General features: G+C 48.1%; 1 long non-coding RNA gene across 1 annotated transcript; it reads left to right on the top strand.

The window, feature by feature from the left end:
• Positions 1–888: 888 nt before the first annotated feature.
• Positions 889–3201, top strand: LOC125316972. The gene is made up of 4 exons (XR_007199923.1): positions 889–954; positions 2589–2686; positions 2913–3006; positions 3128–3201. It is a non-coding gene; the product is annotated as an uncharacterized LOC125316972 (long non-coding RNA).
• The last annotated feature ends 6512 nt before the right edge of the window (positions 3202–9713 follow it).

Genomic DNA, 9713 nt, shown 5'->3' with positions numbered 1-9713 from the left:
CCCATTCCTATCGAAGGGACACAGGGAATTCTGTGCAGATCCAGCTGTTTATTGAGTGGAAACTGTTAGCCCAGGATACAGTAAATATTTTATAGGGTGTGGATTTATTTTATAACTGCATTTATTAAACCAGTTCCACCTTTCCCGGTCCTTTTTTCCCATCAGGGCTTCAAGGATTGTGTGATCCCAGGGAAGGGCTTCTCTCCCTCCTGGATTTTCCCATCCAAAAGGAGCTGCTATACTAGAAAAGTGGAATTAATCTGGAATATTGTCACTGATGCATCCCCACAACAGTGCAGGGATCCCATTCCAGCCTGGTTTTCTCGAAGGATGAGCCAAACCCCCTCTGTTCTCCACTTTTCCCAAGTGAAGCTCTGGATCGAGCCATCCCATTCCCCCATTGCAAAGAGCATCTGTGAAGGGAAAATCCATAAAAATACACAAAACTCCTCTTAATTTTTAAGGGATTTATCCCAGGTTGTGTTTGGGTGGGAGTAAGGAGCAAACTGGAGCTGCTCCAGGCTAGGACAGGTTTTTCCCAACTCACATCCCTGCAAAACCCATCTTTTCTAACCATGGACACACAAAACTTAGGAGAAACCTCCACCAAGCTGAATAAATCTTACGGAATCCAGGGAAAATGGGAGGAATTCAAACCCGGGCTGTCCTTGGAAGGAGCCAAGGGCAAACAAGCCCTGGCTTGAAGTTGTCCTTCCCTGCTCCCTTCCCTGGGGCTGGCTCCCATCCCTGGACAACTTCTACTCATCCAGCCAGAAAGGTGGCTTGGATGTGTTTTTCCTGGGATGGCGCAATTGGGATCAAAGAGGCTTTCCCAGAGCCAGCCCTTCCTCCAGGGGTTTCCGCTCCCGGCAGAGAACCAGGCGGGACCTTCCCAGGGGAACGCAGGGCCCCGCTACTCATCCCGGCTGAGGATTCCACATGGAGCAATGCCTGGTACTGACCCAAATCCCAGTGTTTTCCTGGAATTTCGGGGTGGTTTGGGTTGAAATGGGCTTGAAAGGTCATTCAGTAACGGAAGCAGGGAGACCTTCCACAGGACCAGGTTGATCCGGGGCGTTGGACATTTCCAGGGATGGGGCAGCCATGGATTCTCTGGGATTTCTATTCCAGCCCCTCACCACCCTCACAGGGAAGAATTTCTTCCCAATGTCCCATCTCATCTCACCCTATTCCAATTTGAAGCCATGCCCTGTGTCCTGTCCCTCCATCCCTTATCCAAAGTCCTTCTCCAGATTTCCTGGAGCCCCTTTAGGCACTGGAAGGGACTCTGAGGTCTCCCTGGATCCTTCTTTTCTCTCCCAGTTTGGGGAAAGCTTTTGCCCATTGTCCCTGTTCCCCATCCCCTTCCCAGGTGTGCTCCTTGCACCTGCTTTGGGATGGATGGGTCTCAGCTGGGATGAGGTCCCTGATGACTTTAGGGGCAGGTGGAAGCGATGGGCTCATCCCGTGAAAAAGGCTGGAGAGGAGTAGGATGGGTTTCACGATGAGGGGTATGGGTAGTAGGATCCAGTGGGATCTGGGCTTTGCTCCCAGACTCCTCCAAATCCAACTATGGAGCTCTGATGGATGAGAAGCAGCTGAGAAAAGATGGATTTGGGGATTAATTTAATGATGCAATTGAAGAGGAAGCATCTCCTGTGAAGCAGGTTCATCCAAGCGATTTTAAAATCCGTGGTTTTGACCCTGTTCTCCACCTGAGTGGTCCAAAGTATTTCCCTGCTTCCCAGGTCTCCTTGCTGAGGAGTTGCTGTTGAGGGGCATTCCCAAAATTCTGCTTTTGGGTTAAAACTTCATTTCCCAGGATGCATCTTGGGGTGGGAGCCTCCAATCAGGCTGAGGGAGACTTTAAAGGAGTTTCCCGGGACAGGGGGGATTTCCCTTAGGGAAGCAGCTGGGTGGGGAGTGAGGTCTTCTCCAGGCTGGCTGGGATTGGGAATGTTCTCCTGTGCCGACTGAGCTTCATCCCTGCTGCAGCTCCAAGTGCTCCTGGCACAGCAAAGCCTGGTGAAATATGGAATTTTTCCAAGTGTTTTCTACTCCTAGAAAAGTTTTCAGGATGTTTCATGCTGGTTTTCACTTCTCTCCTTGAGAAATCCTGGTTTATTTTCCTCAGTGTGGAGGGTTTTTTTATGGATAAGGACCAGGAATATGATCTGTATTTCTTGAATACTCTTGAATTTTTAGGGAAAGCAGGGATTTGGGAGAGTCTGGCTGCTCCAGCCATGGGAATAGGAGAGGGGAGAGGTGGTGGTGGGGACTCAGTATCTCAGTTTACCCCATTTCTCTGCTGTGCTTAATTATTACTAATTGTAGTGGTGGAAGCTGTAAACTCATGAATATTTTTTGGGAATTTCTTCTTCTTTCCTTTTATTTTCTTTTATTTTACCACCTCCAACAGCAGTTCAGGGACTGAGCTCAAGGATTTTCCTTTTTTTTTTTTTTTTCCCTGCAACTTGGGTCCTCATTAAAGCTGAGCTTGACCCTGTGGAATCCAAACTTTGGGATTGGGATGTTTGGGTTTCCTTGGAGAGCAAAACCAACCCTGTGTTGTTTCTGTTTTGTTCCAGTGACTACCCTTGGATTCTCTGCCTTAACGTTCCCAAGAAATTGTGGATGACGGAGCCATGGGGGCCTCAAAAGCCAGTGGGGTGAAGAGCAGCAGCAGGTGGGTACTGTGGAGCACGGCAGGAGATTTTGGGAGGCTCCAGCTTTATCCCACTGGTTTTCCTGGGAATTTTGGCGCTCAAGCAGAGAAATTCCTCCAAAGTTCCTTTTGGGAAGCCATTTTTGGTGCTGTTGGGCGTAAGGATTAGGAATTATGGCATCTTGCTGTGGTTCATTGTCACCACTGAGGGGTTGGTTTCAGTGAGATCAATTTTTCCCTGTCTCAGGAAGCGAAAGAATGAGTTGGAAAAGGGGCAGGATAAGCCAAAGACGCTCCCAGTGAGGAAGAAGAAAAAGAAGGAGCTGGAATGCACAGTGAAGGTACCACCCCCTCCCCCGCCCCCCCCCACGTGCTTTGGGGTGATCCTTGTAATTACCCCCAAAATTTTGTGGGAATCAAACCCGTGGCATGAGCTTCCTTCTCCCTTATCCTGGTGCAAAGCCTTCCATGGGAAAAGGGAAGAAGAAACCATCAAAAGTCAAGGAAAAGCCACTGCAGGAGAACATCATCAGCAGGTAAATCCTTGGGTCGGGATGGAGATGGGATCTGTAGGGCTGGGCTCTTCCATCTGGGTTATCCCAGAACTGCGTGTGGGAATGGCACGTCCAGCTCTGCTTTCCTTGTGGTGCTTTGATTATCAAAAGGAGTTTTTAATAAGGAAAAATGAAGGGCTTGGAGTGATGGGGAAAGGGGGAAATCACCTTAAGCTGAAGGATGGAGGGTTTAGATTGGATTTTGGGAAGGAATTCTTCCCTGGGAGGGTGGTGAGGCACTGACAGAGGTTTTCCAGGCAAGTTGTGGCTGCCCTACCCCTGGACGTGTCCAAGGCCGGGTTGGATGGAGCTTGGAAAACCCTGGGATGGTGGGAAGTGTCCCTGCCCATGGAAGCAGCTTGGAACAACAGGATCCCTTCCAACCCAAACCATTCCATGATCCTAAAAAATGTCTGTCTCTTCTCTGTTCCCTTTCTGGCCAAGAAGCTCCCTGAAGCAGGAGGCTGCAGGTGGGAAAGGCCTTGGCTCGAGCCTCTGGAATGGGATCCAAGCCAAGGAGGGAGCTGCATCCGGGTTGGTACGTGGTGATCACTGTGCTAAAGGATTTGGGAGAATTCCCATGGTTTGTTCCCAAGGGAGCTGGGAGGGTGGGCTCCTGGGGTTTGGTGCAAGGCCCTAAAAGGAGTTTTTGAGCATCTGTAATTAAATTAAGCAATAAATTTCCTGGTTTTTGGGTTGAATCCATGACATTTTGGGGTTGGCCCAAACTGGCACCAGTGGGGAGCACCGGGACATGGGTGACTCTCACTTTCTAAGCAGGAAGTTGGGATTGGGAATCCCTTCCTCAGGAATTTGGTCTTCACTCCTTTCCTTGTTCATGCCTCATTTCCTGGAATTGTCCAAGGCCAGGTGAGATGGGGTTTGGAGCAACCTGGCCTAGTGGAAAGTGGGGGTGGAACGGATCCTTAAGGTCCTTTTCAACCCAAAACATTCCATGGTTCTTGGCTGGTGCTGGAGGGCACAAATCCCAGAAAATTACTGCTGCATTTTGCTTTTCCCACATTAATTTGTCCTCTTGATGCGTAAATCCAGCAGAGATGCTTTTCCTTTTTCTGTTTTTCCATCCCTCTCCCAAACAGGATCCCAAATGTTGCCAGACTGTCCTGGATGGATCAAATTCAAGGAGCAGCCTTGAAACCCCTCAGGGGTGCCTGTGGTCCTGGTGCTCCCAGTATTCCCAGTACAACCATCAGGCCTTTGCAGGCAGGAATGACTTTGTGGAAGGTCATGGCTCTTCCCGAATTTCCCAACGGGGTTTCTGAAGGATTGTGAATCCAAGAGCAGGCGTATTCCCAGGGAATGAAAGTTTATATGGACGTAACCAGCCTGTAATTAACTCGGGGTTTTATTTTCCCCTTAATGAGTTCACCCAGCAGCTTTCAGGAACAATCCCTGTGTGGTTTTGGCTTCCCTTGAAAGCCATGGGAAGAGAAACTTGGGGAAGTTGGGATTTAGAGTGAGAACCTCGGTGCTTGGCAAGCCCTGGGTGAGGCTGGGATGGGTTTTGGGATGCCTTCTGTGGTCAGGAGCAGGAGAAGATGGTTCCAGCTTGGAAAACAAGTGTAAAAACAGTGGGATGGAATTTCTGGTGGCTTCCAAGGGACAGAATTTAGGGTTCTGTGTCCCCTCTGAGCTTGTTTTCTTCAGGGTCCCCATTTTCCCTATATTTTGATGGCTTTTCCTTTCTCCAGGATTTCTGGTGGCCTCCAGAGGTCCTGTTTTAGGGCTGTGTTTGTGTCCCCTCTGAGCTAATTTTCTTTGAGGTTCCATCCCCATTTTCCCTATGTTTTGATATTTTTTTTTTCCTTTCTCCAGGATTTTTAGTGACTTCCACAGGTCAGATTTTAGGGCTCTGTGTCCCCTCTGAGCTCGTTTTCTTTTAAGTCCCCATTTTCCCTATATTTTTCTTTTTTTCCCCCCTCTCTCCAGGATTTTTGGTGGCCTCCACAAGTCAGATTTTAGGGCTATGTTTGTGTCCCCTCTGAGCTCATTTTCTTTGAGGTTCCATCCCCATTTTCCCTATGTTTTGATATTTTTTTTTCCTTTCTCAAGGATTTTTAGTGACTTCCACAGGTCAGATTTTAGGGCTCTGTGTCCCCTCTGAGCTCATTTTCTTCTAGGTCCCCGTTTTTCCTATATTTTGGTTTTTCCTTTTCTTCAGGGTTTCTGGTGGCTTCCAAGAGTCAGATTTCAGGACTGTGCTTGTGCCCTCTCTGAACTCAATTCCTTTTAGATCCTCTCCCCATTTTCCATACTTTTTCCTTTTCCTTGCTTTCTGCTCGTCCCCATTGTATTTCCCACCCCGTGGCTTTGCCCCCCACCTCTCTTTCCCTTTTGCCATCTGCTGCAAGGGTGATTTCATCTTCCAAGCACCTGGAATTTGATCCATCTTTGTTTTGGAGCCCTCCTATCCCTTCTGTTCCCTGGATTGCTCTCCCAGCACTGCTTCCAATGAGCAGGTGGTTGATGAGGGCTGGGAGTTTTCCTATATTTATCCATGAAATTCCTTTATTGTGCTGTTGGAAGGAAAATAGGGATTTCCTAACCCTATAAAACCTCAAAACTTGGAAAAACCTGGGATTTTGGGCTCCTGGGTTCCAGCCAAGGTGTCTGAGGAAGGGAGAAGTGTGGGTTTGGGGTACCTGTGCCAGGGAACCTTTCCCAAATTCTTGATATTTTCCAGGAGGAAACCCAAGCAAACCTCCCCCAAGGGCCACCAGTGGGGCTGGAAGACTCTTCCAGGTGCGTTGGGTTTTTTGGATAATTTTTGGATAAATAATATTTTTTTTGGATAATTTTTATCCCAGGGAACTGGAATTTTGTCCTTTTTCTTCTCCTGTGGAGCTGCACAATCCTGGTTTTCCCTCCTGGATCGCTGGTGCCTTCACGGAGCAGCTTCTCCATGTCCTGGTGTTTTCCATGACTTTAAAGCTTCCCAAAAACATCCCAAGTGGAATTTGAGGCTCAGTCCTGGGACTTGAGGGTGGAGAGGGAAGTTCCAGCCCCATCCACCCTCCCCAGCCAGCAGGGTGTGATCGCTCAGGTGCACATTCCTACATAAATTTGGGAAAGTCCTGGTGGGAACAACTGCCCTCCCAAATCCTGGGAAAAGGCCGTTCTTTCCCTTTAGATGCTGGCAGAGATAGGAAGCAGAATTCCTAAAGCTGCTTAAATTCTCTCTGCCTCTTAAAAATTCTAATAAAACCTGGGGAGGAAAGAGCCGATCCCAAAAGGTTGCTGGGATTTTGCTTTCTGAGTCATGGATCTGCTCCCTGCCAATGGGATTGGAGGGGCTGAGCGTGTTTTGCTAGATGATTTTCCCTAAGGAGTTTAGTGGGAATTGTGTAACGTGTGTTCCAGTGTGGAAAAAGCATCCGGCTCCTGTTTTTTTTTTTTTGGGGAGCTTGTTTCCATCCCAAGCCAGCTCGAAGGCTTTCCTCAGTTACTTTGATGTCCCACAGCCGGATAATTCATTATCAGCCTAAATTAATTTAAAGGGGCCAAAATTCCCACTTTCTGTTGCAAAAATTTTGGGATATTTTGGCTAAAACCAGGAATTGTGGCTCTTCTCTCTTTGGAAGTCCAGGAAGAGCCATCATTATCCTGCTTGGGAGGAGGAAACTGGATTTCCAACTCTTTTTTTGGGACAGCTCGCTGTGCTTCCAAAGAGTTCCAGCTGGGGGGATCCAGGAGCTGGGAAAAGCAGGGAATGGATCTGATCCATGGCTTGAGCTCAGCTCCAGGCTTACCTAGGATGGACCAGAGGATTTGGTTGGGAGGTGACAATGACCAGAGAAGGCAAAGCCCCAGGTTTCCCTACGGGAAAGGGACACCATCACCTCAACGTTGAACTCATGGAATCTTTAAGGTTGGAAAAAAACATCCAAGGTCACCACTAAACTGTGTCCCAAAGCATCACAGCTCCAAGGTTTTGGAACACTTCCAGGGATGGTGATTCCAGCCTCTTCCAGTGCTTGACCACCCTTTCAGTGGGGAATTTTTTCCTAATATCCCACCTAAATCCACCCTATGGAGTTGTAGGCTCAGTCTAAGAGGCATAAGCTTGGTTTAGGCTGTGTCGCTGTTCCCTCATTCTTATTTTCCTTGATTTTTCTGGAATATGAACAACTTGAAGACTCCCAACTCCCTGCGTGGCTTGGAGAAGCCTTGGGAGAAATGATAGGGGCAGGCTGGTGCTTTATAATGGTTGCAAAACCCACAGAATTCCCAAAAATCCACCTGAGCTCTCTGCTGAGCGGGGAAACATTCCTGGATTCCTCACCCGTACAGATGGTGGAGATCATGGATCTGGACACTCCTTGTCCTGTTGTATTGATGAGGCTGCTTCCCTGTCCTTCCCTTCCCATTTCCTGTTGGAATCATCCCCACGGTCCCAGGAGTTGTGTCCCATCTGTCTCCTTTTCCCGTGTGTCCATGATCGACCTGATCCCGTCCTTTGTGCTGTTGGTGCTGCCAAACTGTCCAAACTTTTCCCCTGAAGTTTTTCTGGGAATATTTCCTTGGGACCTCCCCCACTGGGTCTGGAGACCTCGTGGTCCTGCTCCTTTGAGCTTCCTCATCCCATAAAATTCATCTTGGGGCCATTTCCTGCTGCCTTGGGATATCTCCATCTGTGGTGCTGCCGTGGTTGGAGGGAAATGAGCAATTTCCTAAATTGGGATGTAAGAAGGGAATGCTGGTGGTGAGAATTGGCTGTGATGTCGTTGTAGATCCCCGGATGAATCCCAGAGAACAGGACCTGCCGTGGGAGAGCAGCCCTTGGAGACCCAGAATGGAACTGGGGTAGGAAAACCGGGGGGGTTGTCACCCCCTGGACTTAATCCTGCATCTCCTCCGTTCATTTGGGATTTGGGATAATCTCTCTCCTTTCTCAACATATCTTCCCTTATTCCTGCTTCCCACAGGTTCCAAGTGAAGGTGTTGCTGGTGGGGTTGGGGTTGCATCCCCCTCTGGAGGTCCTTTGGAGATGGATTTGGGGCTTTCAGCCATGAGGGAGAGTGAAGAGAAGGAGCTGGATCCCCTTATCCCACAGCAGGAAGAGGATTCCCAAGCCCCAAAAAGAAAAAGAGGGAAGAAACAAGAGGAAAATAAGCAGGAAAGGGGATTGAAGAGAAAAAGAGGGAAGAAACAAGAGGAAAATAAGCAGGAAAGGGGATTGAAGAGAAAAAGAGGGAAGAAACAGGAGGAAAATAAGGAGGAAAAGGGATTGAAGAGGAGAAGAGGGGAGAAACAGGAGGAAAATAAGGAGGAAAAGGGATTGAAGAGAAGAAGAGGGAAGAAACAGGAGGAAAATAAGCGGGAGAAGGGATTGAAGGGAAAAAGAGGGAAGAAGGAGAAATTCGAGGATTTGATGGATGGCATTGAGGAGGAGGAGGAGGATGAGGGCAGGAGCTGGGAAGGGGGACAGGGAAGAGCCAAAAGACGGAGGAGCAACAGCAGCCAGGGATGGGATGATGGGAATAAAAAATGGGAGAAGGGGAAAGCAAGGAAGCACAAGAAGGGGAAAGTGAAGGGGGTGGAAAAAGTGGGGAAGAGGAAAACAAAGAAGGAAAAATTGCTGGAAGAGATGGAGAAGCATGAGGAGGGAGAGGAAGGAGTGGGAGGTGAACTGGAGGAGAGGGTGGGAAAGGGAAGTGGAGATGGAAAAGGAATAAAGGAGGAGGAAGTGGACGAGAAAGGGGAGGAAGGATTGGGATTGGGAGAGATTCTGAGTGCAGGGATAGGGCAGGAGGTGAAGGAGGAGGATGAAGGGAAGGGAGATGTTCCAGGGAAAGAGAAAAAGAGGAAAAACAAGAAGAAAAAGCCAGAGGGGGAAACAAAGGAGGAGAAGAGTGCAGAGGAGGAAACCCCGGGGAAAACTGGGAAAAGGAAATCTAAGGAAGGAGGAGAAGAAAAGAAAGGGGAAGAAAAGAACAATAAAAAGACTAAAAAACAGAAGGACGAAGAAAAAGAGGCAGAAACCAAATGGAAATGGTAAATTCCAGCGTGCCTTTGGCAGCTCTAACCCAGGGATTGGGATTTAAATTTTATTTTGTGGGACAAAACGGTGAAAATTCCTATTTTTTGGCTCTTTTCCTGTATTTCCTTGAGCCTTGAACTTGTCACTCTTGGAAATGGGTGAGAGATAACGGAAGATCCTGAATGCACAGCAGGATTTGTATCATAATTATTTTAATTTTTATAACTATAATATTTATTTCTCCTCCAATGATTTTCCTGGTGCCCATCCCAGGAAGGGAGAAGCTCATAATTATTGGAAGGAGATAATTATTATGTTTTAATATTAATAATAAAACATCTGGCAAGACAGCAGCACCTCTATCGAGGGACTGAATTCCTTCCCCACTTCCTTCTCCAGCAGTTTTGGGATGATCCAGGCAGGTGTTTTATAGGAAAGGATGAGGAATGTGGCTGCTGGACGCTGGATTATTTTTGGAAGTGCGGCTTTAAC

This window comes from Corvus hawaiiensis, chromosome 26 (assembly GCF_020740725.1).
Source record: "Corvus hawaiiensis isolate bCorHaw1 chromosome 26, bCorHaw1.pri.cur, whole genome shotgun sequence".
In the NCBI taxonomy this organism is placed as follows: domain Eukaryota; kingdom Metazoa; phylum Chordata; class Aves; order Passeriformes; family Corvidae; genus Corvus; species Corvus hawaiiensis.
Note: the sequence above shows the minus strand (reverse complement) of the source record. Positions and strands in the feature narration are given on the sequence as shown.